Here is a 15,000-nt window from a genome sequence, read left to right on the forward strand (position 1 = left end):
GCTATAAATGAATATGGAAGCTTGTACATTCGCCGCAATGTGCATGCCACTTCCGACCCAATTGCAAAGAGCAATAAAATATTTATACCACACTCGATTAAATAATCGGAAAAAAAATGGTTTTGAATTCCATAAATAGTGCTAAAAACCAAGTAATTAAAATTGGTTAATTTTTCAATGTATACTATGATCCTCATCCTTGATTGTAACAAGTGATTGATGAAAAGATATACTTAAAATTTTCTTAATACAATATATTTTGTGTATGTCACGAACAATCTCCTCAAGTCATTTGATTCTGGCATAAAATAAAATCTGAATCATTTATTTGTACGAACAATAAAGATATATTTTTTCGAGTCACAAATGACTCCACCAATGCCAACGTGTTGATTATCTCTGCTGTTGAAGCCCAAAAACAGTGTGAACGAATAGATAATAATTTGGGGAAAAGACTTTTCTATTTTTGGATGCAGTCGAGGCTCATTTCTTCGTTTGAACTTGATATCCCACAAACATTTTTTACAGACAAGAACTGTAGAACTTTAAAAGTTCTGAGTTTAAGTCGATCCAGATCTTTCTGCAGTACTCCCACTCTTGTGAAGCACGAGCCAGCCATCCGGTAAATTTGAAGAAGAAAACTATTCTGACAGTTCCTCCTCTCAGCCCGGATGAATTACAGGATCTAACTTAAAATCATACTGTGCAGGGAGCTGGAGTGACTGCAGATTTGGAAATACCACCTTGGTTCAAAGTTTATTCTCCATGTCAATGATTAAGTTTTCCCATCATCATAACGTGCAAACGGCTTTAAGGCAGTGGCTTATAAGAGTGTCGGTCCAGAGGCTCAGCGACTGCGAGATGGGATCCAGGTCCAATAAATAAGTATGCCTTATCCCTTTAGGTTTACTTTTTAAAAATTATCTTTAACCGTTCATTTTGAATTTAATCCTGAAGCTATAGCAACTTGTTTTGAAATTGTGTGAAGCTACCTGAGTCCTATCATGCGGCACAATCTGATTGAAATTCTTGAAGCACATTGCATGCCGATTTACCAGGCAGATGTTTATGTGCTCACAACTATCTTCCGTTCATTATTCTTCTCACAGGCTGTAAGATCGGTGATGTGAGAAATGAGGATGCATTATATGTGGATAAACTGGATGTTCGCAGACTGGTGGGATAGGGTTACCGCAATATTCAATGATGCACGGCGGGTGATGAAGTTAGGGATGTCCAAGGAAACCTTTGATTACATCTGCCACAAAATCGCACCAACAGTGCAACAAAGAAACACTTGCTCCCACTTACACATACTTGAGTAGAAGGTGGTCACAGTGGCATTGTAGAAATTGGGGACCAGTGCAGATTAACGGAGTGTGAGACATTTGTTTGGTATTGCAGTCAACACTGGGAGCAGGAGGTTTGCACGACAATATGAGCAGCCCCGATGCCTTTACGCATCCCAGCTCTCTGGTGAAATGGCTATTTATTTTAAACAGTGTGGGAATTGCCACACTGCGTGGGGTCCTTTGATGGGTCACACATTCCAATCATTGCACCACAACAGGACGATGATGATTACTTCAATATCATTCGGGAGCATTCAATCATATTGCAAACAGTGGTGGATGGCAAAGCAATGAATGCAATCAACAGGACGTTGATGGAGGTATGCTAACTGCTGTGGCATGCAAAATGAAGCTGACGTTTTGGGCATTGAGCGTTCATCGTTCATCGGAGCAAAAGTACGAAGGGTAAAACACCCGAAATGTCAGCCTTTCCTACAGCGGTTAGCACACACACCTCAATCAACATCCTGTGAATTTCATCCATTGTTCCACCTGGCCACCGACGTAAATTAACACTAGCCATCACCAGCAAGACTAATTCTTCATTCTTACGTTGTGGATGGTAAATGCCTGTTTTGGATTGTATGCACTGAATTTGATGAAGTACTCACAATAAGAATGTGCATGACATTTAAGCTATTAGGTATATTCTCCGAAGGCCATTTTTTAACCAAACCAAACGACGCACATTGCCCATTGGCTATTACATTATTGGGGACTCTTCTTATGCATTAAAGACATGGCTGATGAAGCCTTTTGCAGACATTGGCAGGCTGCTCAATTTCCAGCTTCTTCGCAATTCGAAACTAAGAGCTGCGCGAGAGCAATTGTGTTTGGAATACTTAAGAGGTTATAGCAATACCAACAAAAAACACGATGATAAGGATGTGAAAGTATCTACAAAATTTATCGTATCTTAATGTTTCCCAGCGCACAAGCTGTGTGAGATCATTTCGGACAATTATTTTCAAAAAGGGTAGTTGAGGGATGAAACGGCACCAAACCCTCCTGTTTATGTGATGCCACATGATGGCAAGAGCATGGTTGGATATATGAGCATATCATCTCGAAAGTGGTGGATTACACGACATATGATGTTGAACCATTTCAAATCACAACCGATCCTTTTTGTGTATTGCTACCTCAGTGGATATATAATATGTATGTTCTCTACCGGTCTAAAGTTTTAGAACACCCCCATTTTTCCAGTTTTTACTGAAATTTAAGCAGTTTAATGTTTCAATGTACTCTGAAATTAAAGCATAGAACAAATAAACAATTGCAGATAAATAATAAATCAAGGAATTGTTTTGTTGAACAAAATTTAATCTAAATTTTTGACTCATTAAAGTAGCCACCTTTGGCAGATATAACAGCCATTTTACGCCGTCGAGGCTCATTTCTAGGTGAAAGGATATATTGCAACCTGAATGCAGGTCTTCGTCCAATATAAACATTAACCCAAGTGGACCACCAATGGGATAGATATGATGTGCAAATATATCTCGTGGCATTCTTTCTACAATGGAAATCAAATATTTTTCGGAAAGTTCTTCCCAACATTGTTGCAGAAATTCCCATAAATGTGTTGCACTTGAAGGTTGCTTTGCTTTTACCCTTCTGTCCAGTTCATCCCAAACCAGCTCTATGGGATTGAAGTCTGGAGACTGTGCTGGCCATTCCATGAATTGAAGCCTACCGTCTTGTTCTTTTCTTCTAAGGTAGTTCTGATATAGCCTGGTGGTATATTTTGGGTCGTTATCTTGCTGTAGGATGAACCCCTGACCAACTAGGCATAGACCAGAGGGTATTGCATGGCGCTGCAAAATGCTGTGGTAGCCCTTTTGGTTCAGGGTACCAGTCACACTGTGCAAGTCGCTGACTCAATCCAGCAAAAGAGCCCCAGATCATCAGGCTTCCTCCTCCATGTTTGACAGTTGGTGTCACACACTGAGGAACCATCTTTTCGCCTACTTGACGGCGTACAAAAACAATGCGTGATAAACCGAAGATTTCAAATTTTGATTCATCTCCATATGCGAGTTTCAGAAGGTGCAACGGATCCTTCCCACGTCTCGAAGTGTCCCCATCATGTGCGTGTGTGTGTGTGTGTGTGCCACTCCCCTCACACTGCCTTTCCCTCCCTCCCTCCCTCCCCTTTCGCTGCCTTTCCTTCCCTCCTATCTCACTGCCTGCCCTTTCCTCCCCACACGCTGTCCTTCTCTCAAACTCACTCCACCACTGTACCACTCTCCAGAAATCACGGAGAGGAAGGGGTGTCAAAGAATGTGCGAATTGGACAAATGAATGCTCTTTTTTGGGGGGGGGGTTACCAGTGGAAACTACTGCTCTGATCAATTCCGCAATTTGTCTCAGGTTAAGAGATTTTAGAGCTTACCGTATCTGTCGAAATTAAATAAATGCACAAACACTGGTGCGGCTTTTTTGACGATTAAAGGAAAACTCTCTTCCTTCCCTTGCCCTTCCCTCATGCTTACCTCCTCCCAAAGCCCCTCCACCCCCACGAACATCTCTGGGGTGGTGTCTGAACGTTGTTTAGTATGACCCCTTGGAACGAGCTGTTTTAACTTACCCAATTTCATTCAATGCTGTACTAATTCTGGCATAAGGGGACCATTTCCCACCCCCTCCCCGCTTTCTCTAAACCGTCTCAAACTAATGTCCAAAACAACCCCTTCCCATCATCCTCGCTCTCTCCTCCTTCCTGGAGTCCATAGCGACTGGTGCTGAGGTCTTGCACTCGCTCCTTCCTCGCTTTTCCCCACCCTTACTCACTTCCCCATCCCTCCTCTCTCCCCCTCCCCACCCACCCCAACCCCTCCACTTCCCTATCTTAATATTCCCGTCAGCGAAGCAACAGTTTGTGTTTGCTAGTAATACAATAAATGCAGAACTTGAGAGAGAGGGGGGGTTAGTTTTGAAACATGAAAGGTGTGATAAAGCAAAAGCCATTCAAAATCATAGTTGTATTCCCTCCTTGACTGCTTAGGCAGCACAAACGCTCTGCACAGAGTCTGGTTTCAATGGTGGATTACTTCCTTCCTCCCATCTCTAGCTGCCACCATCCAAAGGAGAAATAATAGCAAAGGCCATTGAATTTGTCCAGTCAAACTTTTTGCAATGATTTTGTGCAAGGTATAACTTTATGTGAACACTATATTGTTAAAAGTGTTGTGGCAGTACATCCAAACTGAAAATGAACCGTCGCATTCTGCACACTAAAAGATTCTGTGAAGGTGTCGTCTTGTGACATTTTGACCAACGCTGCAAGCTTTGATGCAACACTACAGTGGGGCCATTACATCGACCAAAATGTCAGTGCACCTTGTCAAACCGCTTGCTGTCTGTTAGAAAATAGTGTGAAGAGCAAAAAAAAAAACTCATTGAGAATCGACAGTGGACAGTCCAGATCCCTGACCCCAATCAAAACCACCCTGGGATACATTGGAATGTCACATGATGGGCACAGTCAACAGACCACAATCTACCATGTAACTTGCACTTGCTCTGAAGAAGGAATGGTGCAATATTGGGTTGAATGGCTGATAGCAAAATGCAGCCGAAATACTAGTGAGTGACATTATTGAGATAAATTGAATTAACTGCTGCAAATTCGTAACCCTGCAAATTTCCTCATTGTCCTGATACTTTTAAAAATATATTGCCTCCCACTCAAACACCCCTGAATGCAGGTCTTCGTCCAATATAAACACTAACCCAAGTGGACCACCAATGGGATAGAGATGATGTGCAAATATATCATTGATAGTGTGGGCATGCAGGATGGCCGAGAGCAGTGGTTCCCACCCTGTGGTCCGTGAGGGTACTGCAGGTGGTCCGTGGGGGGGGGGGGGGGAGAAATAAATTTAAAATAATAATAATGATAATGTAATAATTATATAATCACATGTACTTCTTATGTATCATATTCGATGTTACATTACTATTATCCCACGTACGCGAAGCAATAAGCCAGGTGAAGCAATTGGTTTGTATCCATCCGTCGTATCAGTTTATGATCGAGGAACAACTTATTTAAATCGAGTGTTATATTTTGAACGTGGATTGGAAGGAAAGTCTGTCGTTTTACCGAACTGTGGTTCTGAATTTGTGCACAGAAAGGCGTGAGATAATATTTTTACTCTGTCTGCCTGCCTGGCAATGAAACAAAACTCAAAATCATTCAAAAGATGAAACTTACTGTTTTTAAAGATGTTATAATGGACACAAATAACTGTCAGGAATATCTAATGAAATGTGTTAGGGAGGATGATCTAATGGACACGAGGGAAATTGGTGGTAAAACCGGAATTAATTAATTTATATGACTTTTACAAGATTTATTTTATTTAAATTGAATTATATACTTGAAGACTACAACACAAATTGCTTTCTGCACAGTATTTCAATTTGAATAAAGGTTAAATGGGGAGGTGATCATCATCATCATCATCATCATCATCATCATCATCATCATCATCATCATCGTCGTCGTCGTCGTCGTCGTCATCATCATCGTCATCGTAATCGTTTTACGGCCGTTTCATGCTTGCATGTGTAAGCCGTGGTTCACCTAATGGCTGATTTCCAAGCTGCACGATCCTTTGCTAGCCCTCTTGTTAGGCCTTTCACTCTAAGATCATCTCTCAGCAACACATCCCATGTTTTCCTCGGATGGCCTCTCGCTCTCCTTACATTCACATTCATATTTATACACCTCCTTACACAACTACCCACCCACATCCTTTCCACATGTCGGAACCATCTCAACCTACCCCTACGCATAACCTCACTTATGCTTTCTATACCTAACCTATCCCTTAATTCCACATTTGATTTCCTATCCTTCAATGTCACATCACACATCCACCTCACCATTCTCATTTCATTTCGTTCACACCTTCATTCATCCTCCTTTTTGATCACCCATGTTTTGGTGCCATACAACATCACGCTTCGAACGCAAGCTACATAAAATTTTCCCTTTAATCGGAGAGAGGTCCCTTTCAATGCAATAGAGGTAACAACTCCCTAAACTTCCTCTATTCACTGCTGCCTCCACACCACCACCTGCATTAATCATATCACCAAGGTAAAATAATTTGTCTACACGTTCCAGAGATATATACCCATAAACTAACCTTTCCGCTCTAACTGGAGTCACTTGCTTAAGGCCCTGTCACACCTTGACGTTTTAGCCAGCGTATGGCAAGGTACCAAAATGTATGTAAAACGCTGGCGTACGCTGAACTATTGATGTTTTTTTTCCAGTTTTGGACGTATTCATAACGAGTTGGACGTATGCATAACGTATTAGTAATGTACACAGAACGTTTCGATAACATATAGATAACTTATATCAACGAATGCTTAGCGTGTTGTCGGCGTTCACAACCTATGCCCAACAATAGTCTAACTTATGCATAGCGCGGCAGCGTATCACCGATGATCGCATGGCGTAGGCTATTAATAGGCTGCGGCTCGACGATTCAAATCATAACCGCACTAGACATCGAAGTGTCAAGCCACTGTCACACCTTGACATTTTAGCCAGCGTATGCCGACGTATGAAAAATTTGCCGAATACGCTGGTACACGTCGAATACGTTATGGGTAAGTTTTGTATACGTTAAGAGCACGCCGAAGCACGCTGAAGCATGCTGGCATACGTCGTAGTACTCTGAGTACGTCGACAAATTTTCAGCATGTTGAAAATTTTTCGACGTATGCCAGCGTATGACACACGTTCCGCATACGCTGGCCATAAGTTGAAGGCACATTACGCGATCGTTGACACACGTTGACACACGTAACTTGTAAGTTACTCATAAGTCGAAACACGTCGAGGTAATGTTTAGCGTCAGTGTTCCAGACTCCCTGGTTTTTTTTTTTTTCTTCTTCGGTATGACAGTGATGTTACCACTTCGATTTCTAGTGCGGTTATGATTAAATCATTGAGCGGCAGCCTATTAATTATATTATATTATATTATATTATAACCACACTAGAAATCGAAGTGTTAACATCACCGTCATACCGAAGAAAAAAAAAACCAGGGAGTATAGAACACTGAGGCTAACCATTACCTTGACGTGTTTCGACTTATGAGTAACTTACAAGTAACGTGTGTCGACGTGTGTCAAGGATCGCGTAACGTGCCTACAACACGTTACTCATAGGTTAGAAATAAGTTTCGGGTACGCTAAACATTACCTCGATGTGTTTCGACTAATGAGTAACTTACAAGTAACATGTGTCGACGTGTGTCAACGATCGCGCAACGTGCCTACAACTTATGGCCAGCGTATGCGGAATGTGTGAGTCATACGCTGGCATATGTCGAAAAATTTCAAGCATGGAAAATTTGTCTAACAACTCGGCGTACTACAACGTATGCCAGCGTACTACGACGTATGCCAGCGTGCTCTTAACGTATACAAAACTTACCCATACGTATTCGACGTGTGCCAGCATTTTAGACAAATTTTTCATACGTCAGCATATGCTGGCTAAATCGTCAAGGTGTGACCAGGGCCTTTACCTGTGCAAACAGCACATTTGTAGTCATGTACCACCTGCAGTCTACCCTGATGCCACTACACCTCTTGTGCACCCAGCAGTTGCAGGGTTGACACAATATTGAGTTGTTACCAACACCCTTTCTCCACACAGCACAGGGCCACCCCCCTCTTTTTTCCACAATTCCTTCTCCTGCACCACCAATCAGTACTTTTGTTTTCCCTGTATTCACTTTCAGTCCTCTGGCCTCCATACCCTCCTTTCATACTGCATATTTACCCATTACCTCTTCCACACTGTTGGCTATCAGCATCAGGTCATCAGCATACAGGAGTTCCCAAGGTGAGCCTCCTCTAAATTCCTGAAATATAGCCTCAAGAACCATGATGAACAATGTTGGACTCAAGACTGAACCCTGATGAACACCCACTTTCACTTCAAAATCCTCACTCTGCACCCCATTTACCCTCACAGAGGTTTTTGGGCCATCATACATTGCCATAATTACCCCAACCAACCAATCCTCCACACGTAACTTTCTCATGGGCCATTGCACCACTTCTTGAGGCACCCTATCAAACCCCTTCTCCAAATCCACAAATATAAAGTACAGTTGTTTATTCTTCCCTAGATATTTTTCCTGTAATTGCCTAACTATAACAATTTTCTCTATCGTGCCCCTTCCTGGCATGAAACCAAATTGCATTTCATGTATATTAACACTCTCTCATCAATTTATCCATGACTCTGTCTACCACTTTCATTCCATGGTCCAACAACTTCAGACCCCTATAGTTGCTCTGACCGAAGGCATCACCCTTCCCTTTATAAATATTCACCATTACACTCTTCAACCAGTCATCTGGGACAGATGTCTCCCTTACAATTGCATTTTATCAATTTAGTGATTAAATTCACTCCAATATCGTCAGATGCCTTCAGCATCTCTGTGACAATACCAGTGCTGCTCGCCGCTTCACCATTCTTCATTTCATCGATGGCTTTCTTCACCCATTCATTCTTTATCTCAAGTGGTGGGCCCTGCACCGGCTCTACTGCCTCCAGAATATCCATGTTCCAAGGGAACTCCTCATTTTGCAGGTGCTTATAGTAACTCTTCCAAGCATATATAATCTCCCCCATGGTCAACCAGTACATTTCCCATATCATCCTTCACACATTGTTATCCTATGAGATCCTATTTCGACTGATCATTTGCTGTGCTATCCTCAATATCTCCCCTCTACTATCTGCATTATTTATCACATATGAAAGTGAATCCTGTACTAGTTGTTTAGCCTTGTAAACTTCCCTTCTTACCCTACGTTTAACCACTAAGTGTTCCTCATTATCCCCTCCCTTTTTCCAAATAATGAACAATTTTTTTTTTCTTGAATCGACATATCCACCTCATTATTCCACCACCATGTAGCCTCATGTCTAGCTGTGCCCTTTGACCAGCCATATGTCTTTTTGGTAGCACGCAGCAGCAAATCTTTTAAAGAGTTCCAACAACTCTCTACATCCTCTCCTATCATAGGGTTTCCAAGATTCATTTCCAGAAGTTCCCTATAGAAATGTTCCTTTATATTTTGATCTCTTAGTTTCCATACTCTTCTCCTTGGGATTTAAGGTTTCCTCTTTTCCCTGCTCCAACCTAACTTTACAATACACACTAGCAGCCGATGTTGTAAGGTACATTCTTCTCCACCTATTGTTTTCACATCCTGAACCAACTTCCTATCTCATCTTCTAACTAGAAAGTAGTCTATCTGGCTCTCTATACCTCCTGACTCAAAAGTGATCAGTCTGCTTAGCCTCTTCATAATCTTGGTGTCTAGGATAGGGTTTATGGGGGCTCTGAGTTCAATTATGATGGTTATGAGGTGATCTGAGGTCAAGGTCATAGGTCCAAGGTCACCACAGGGTCATAAATGGCCTCAAACGGTCAATTAGCCAAAATAATTGAACTATATCATGTAGTACCACTTTATATGGGTTTTTTGTGGGTGTGGAATTCAATGGTGACATTCTTTTTTTTTAATTGGAGGTTATGATCAGGTTATAAAGGCCGTGGTCAAGGTGGGCAATTGTAATGTATTTCAAGTAATATATTTGAAACTGTCTGGGTATACCCATAATTATAATGATAAGTTTAATAAGTTTAAGTTTAATAAGTTTAATAATTATAAGTTTAATAAGTTAATAATAAGTTCAATAAGTTTAACTTTGTTGTGACCAAGTCTATGGAGGAATTCTGCAACCTCTTCACAGACCAGGGATTGGAGCAGGAGATCAAAGTTCTCAAAAAGCATGGTGCACTGCCTGGCATCACACAAGATGAAGCTTCTCTCAACAGGTTTGCCACTACAATACCTCACCTTGCACGGCTGGTGCAGAAATATCTCCTGCCCTTCCCGAAAATTTCAGCAGCAGAGGAGAAGAAGAAGGAGCACTACCAGCTGGCAGGAGGTATATGTATCAGGACAAGCCAGAATGTTCTCAAACTGAGGGACAGTGTCATCCTCTGTGTGGGCAACCCGTACATAGTGGGTACACCTCTCAAGAAGATTTTCTCCTCAGCTGTTATCCCAGAGAAGGTGAAGTATGACATCCTCAACTATCCAACTCTGAGGCAAGAGCTCTACAAGAAGTTTGTGGAGGAGCCCCTCCTACCAACTTCCAAACTATCAATTTGGGATCCAATGACCAGGCCAAAGTTTAAGACCTTCAGCAACCGGAGACAGAAGAGGAAGGTGAAAGTTGGTGACAAGGTCATCAAACTGCGAGAGGATCGGGAGATTATTGGGAGATGCCTAATAATCAGTCAGTCAAGGCCAATGTACCTACAAAAACTCGCGAAAACAATTGGCACCTATGAAATGTCAGTGACACCCCGTTCTGTTTGCCCCTGATGGGACACTCCTCCTTGTAGCTGCTAAAGCCAGTGTCATGCATGCCATTGAGGCGCAACCCTCTCAACCACCGCAGCCCTTTCAGCCACTCCCTCCAGACCCAGTTCAGCATCCCACAGAATCTACTTACATCCTTGATTCAATGGCCATACTGCAGGCAATGAAGAAAACTCCAGGGATGAAGAAAATCATTCACCTTAAGCATGCCTTCATCAATACTATAAAAAGATGTACACATAAGGGTGGCTACACTGAAGTCAGGGTACTCTTTGATCAATATCTTCCCCTAAGTCTGAAAGAGAAGACAAGGGCAAAAAGGGCTACATCAGATGAAGCTTCAAGTGCTGGATATGAGGTTCATGATGAGATGAGCATCGCAAAACTTCCTCTGCAGGACCTCTTGTCCTGCTCCAAGACCAAAGGGCAGCTTGCAAGGCTTCTTGCCCAGGGGCTTCTAGAGGAGTTTGAGGGGCAGGATCTGCGACTTATTGTCTCATATGACACCAGTATCAGAATCAATGCACCCCACAGGCTTGAAAATGACTTCCTTACCCATGATCATGAGGAGGCTGACTCACGGATCCCCCTTCATATTCTTCACAGCATAAAGGACTGTGCATTGAGACATATTGTTGTTGCATCTCCAGACACTGATGTGTTGGTCCTCCTTATTGACCTCTTAGCACATGGACGTTTGGAAACTTTGACCTCACTGGAATTTCACACAGGAAAGGGCAACAAGTTCAGAAAGATCAATGTGGTGGAGAGAGTGAGGAGCATCGGCCATCGGAAGTGTCAACGTCTCGTCGGGGTACACTACTTCACTGGTGCTGACTGGGATGATAAGTTTGTGGGTGTGACAAAGAAGCGGTGGATCACAGAATTCTTTAAATTGGACCCCACTCATCCCATCATTGATGCCTTCCAGAGATTGGGAGATGACCCTCTCTCATCGACTGAACTTATAGACGGAACACTTTCTAAGGAGATGCAGCCTCTGGAACACTTTGTGTGCCGAGTCTACTCTGCCAATGGCCCACAAATGCTCCCCAAACTTCGCTGGAGTCTGAGATGCTGCCCCCCACCTGAGCTACACTGCTGCCTCATATTCAAGGGCAAACTTTGTATGCATGGTGAACAAAGCTTATGTCATTACACATCCCCAATTTCCTAGTTTGGAAGACAGCGGTTGGGTCCCCGAGGATGGTGCAATCTTCCCTCTACGGTGACTTGCACTACCTGCTCCACAAGCAATTCTAGAGCTGATCAAATGCGGCTGTAAATCCTCTGCCTGTGCAGGCAACTGTTCTTGTACAAAAAACAACCTCCCCTGCACGCCGCTTTGCAAATGTCATGACCACGAATGCCAAAATGTCAGGCATGACGATATTGAGGATGAAGATGTATAATGTACAGGTTTCTGGTTTTATAAATTTACAGGTTTATAGTTTTGGTCATGAGATCAAGAATGTGATGCATTATAGTATGCAATTGCTCTGGATTTTTTGCCAAAATTTAGGTTTTATACTTGCACATTATATCACGAGATGTGCCATATTTTGTTTACAGCATATTTTTACCTACCCAAATGACCTTGACCATCACCTTTATAACCTGATCATGACCTCCAATAAAAAAAAGAATGTCACTATTGAATTCCTCACCCACAAAACCCATATAAAGTGGTATTACCCAATATAGTTCAATTATTTTGGCCGATTGACCTTTTGAGGCCATTATGACCCTGTGGTGACCTTGGACTCAGATCACCTCATAACCATCATAATTGAACTCAGAGCCTCCATAAACGCAATCCTAGACACCAAGATTATGAAGCTCGCATGTCTAGGAGCGAAGATATAGGCAGAGCAATATTTGGGGTCACCCTCCTAAAGGGCCCCCCAAAATACCCTAAAATTTCACGAAAAAATTCAACTCCGAATTTTTCTGTTAATTTACCCCCTATAGTTAACAAAACTGCAAAAAAAATCAATTTTGGCACAAAAATCCTATGAAAGTCATTTTTAGCTCACCTGTTCGAAGAACAGAGAGCTATAGCGATACCCCCGGCGTGAGCATCAGCGTGAGCATCAGCGTCAGCATGAGTGTGAGCGCTAGCATCAGCGTGAGCGTGAAAATGTTAAAGTTTTTGGTGCAAGTTATTTTTTCCTTTCTAATGTTTTTATCTACCACACTATTTTTTATATGCCTGATGTATGTATATATATATATATATATATATATATATATATATATATATATATATATATATATATATATATATATATATATATATATATATATATATATATATATATATATATATATATATATATATATATATATATATAGTGTTGTGGTTGACGAAATTCGCAAACCACCATTCAGGTCCCGTAGGTGAGATATCTCTGTAAGTATATGTGTAGTTAGCCCAAACCCGTTGTTTATAGGGAATAAATATCATTCATTCGGGCTGCGACCCTTTTAGATAGCCGTTTTTCTTTTACTATCTTTATTTTGGACCAACCGCCATTACTACCACCACAACCACCACCAACCGCATCTCGACAACCACGGCCACCTTCTCCAGAACCGCCTTCACAACATCCACCTTCTCCACAACCGCTTTCACACACCAACCACCAACCGCAACGCCGCTTCACAACAACAGCAACGCCAACAGCCACGACCTTTACCGTCACAACTCGCCCTCGCAACCATCGCATCACCGCCATTCCCGCGCCGCTTGTGGGCACCGATACTGGACTCATACAGGGCGCGCACCGAGCAGCGGGTGCAAAAACACCAGCCTTTCCGAGAAATCGGATCAAGAATGATTCACGCCCACTTCTGTTCCGTCCTATCAGCGAGCGTGGGGCGATTTGGCCCCGCCTCCAGGCGCGTCGGAGTATAATCGCTATATGCAGATTCGCGGATCAAGAATGATTCACGCCCACTTTTCCTTCATCCAATGGGCGAGCGTGGCTCCGCCCCCGAGCCGTTCCTGATCCAAAAATCTGCATATGATTTCTCCTGTCGGACTATAAAGCACCGAGCGTGGAGCGAATCGAGGCAGTTGGGAAGAGTTGAAGAGTTGAGAAGAGGAAAGAGTTGGAGAGTTGTGGCGGCGGCGAAATCAGTCGAGAGAGTGTCTGTCGGAGTCCGGAGAGGCTGGAGAAGCCAAGAAGCTTTGTGGAGGTCTGCGCTCGTGTCAGAGTCGGGGAGCTGCGGAGAGGGGAGGCCGGGAGCGCAGTCGGGGTCGCGGTGGAGTCGCTCGTCGCGGGACCCAAGCCGGCCAGATGTCCTCTTTCCCCCGAGCATCAAAACCCCCCCCTGTTTCCCCCCCGCGCTGAGATAGTGTGAGAAGGGGGCCCCGTTCCCACCCCATTCCAGGCAGTGCCAGCGAGGCCCGCGGAGTCGGGGCGCCGCCGCCATTTTGCGGCTCATCACCAGACGGGTAGGCTCGACGCGGTCTCGGCCCCAGGCCCGTCTGCCCCCTTATCGTTGAGGGTGGCCCCTTTTTCTTTTGCTTTGGAGTATATGTGTTGTCGGCGCCGTCTGTGAAGTAAAACTGTGTAAGTGTTGCCGTGTGCTCGCGTAGTCGGTAGTAGATCTGCATTGTGTTTCTTTTGTTGCAATTGCTTTTGGTGCGTAATTGTTGTTTCTTCTTTTGTTACATTTGCTTTTGGTGCATAATTGTGGTAATTGTATATGTGTGCTTTCCGTTTGCCGCGGAATAAATGTGCTTTATGTTGAACTGTTTCTCCCGTTTCGCTTCGTCTTTTCTCTAATTGAATCTCCATCTTACTTCACGTAAAGGGTTGGCAGGAGCTAAATACGCCTGATAATTAATCGGAACCGTCGGGGTTGACGATAACACCGCTCGGTTATCCCGATAGTACGGAACGGGTCGCTTAAAGTGGCCCGTGTCCGAAGTCGACCTGCGGCGAGGTGCGATCGCCCGGTCTACCCTCCGTGTGGGTACTTAGGTAGGTCGAATTTGGCGAACAACCCTATCCCACGCGGGGGGCCGATTGGCACGATTGTGGTGAGGCCGAAAGGCCCACCCGTGACTAGTTCCCGGCATTAGTCCGAGAGGGTCACGACGGGATTGTCCGTCCGGTGGGCGACGTGCTGCGATTCGAGTTACGTGGCCGCTCGCACGCCGGCGGGCGCGAATCCGCAACAATATA

At 43.5% G+C, this 15,000-nt stretch overlaps 1 long non-coding RNA gene across 2 annotated transcripts in view; it reads left to right on the forward strand.

Annotated features, from left to right (window-relative positions):
• Positions 1–15,000, forward strand: part of LOC147026524 (uncharacterized) — a 99,994-nt gene that overhangs the window by 12,368 nt on the left and 72,626 nt on the right. Inside the window, exon 2 of one of the 2 annotated variants that reach the window (XR_015057936.1) lies at positions 1–327. This exon is cut by the window's left edge and continues 292 nt beyond it. The exons of the other annotated variant lie outside the window; for it this stretch is intronic. This is a non-coding gene — a long non-coding RNA (uncharacterized LOC147026524). Of the gene's footprint in view, positions 328–15,000 lie in introns of those variants that run through there. 2 annotated transcript variants of the gene reach the window in all.

The sequence above is a fragment of the Eptatretus burgeri genome, chromosome 5 (genome assembly GCF_056783735.1).
Source record: "Eptatretus burgeri isolate ZD-2024b chromosome 5, Ebu_testis_v1, whole genome shotgun sequence".
Taxonomy (NCBI): Eukaryota; Metazoa; Chordata; class Myxini; order Myxiniformes; family Myxinidae; genus Eptatretus; species Eptatretus burgeri.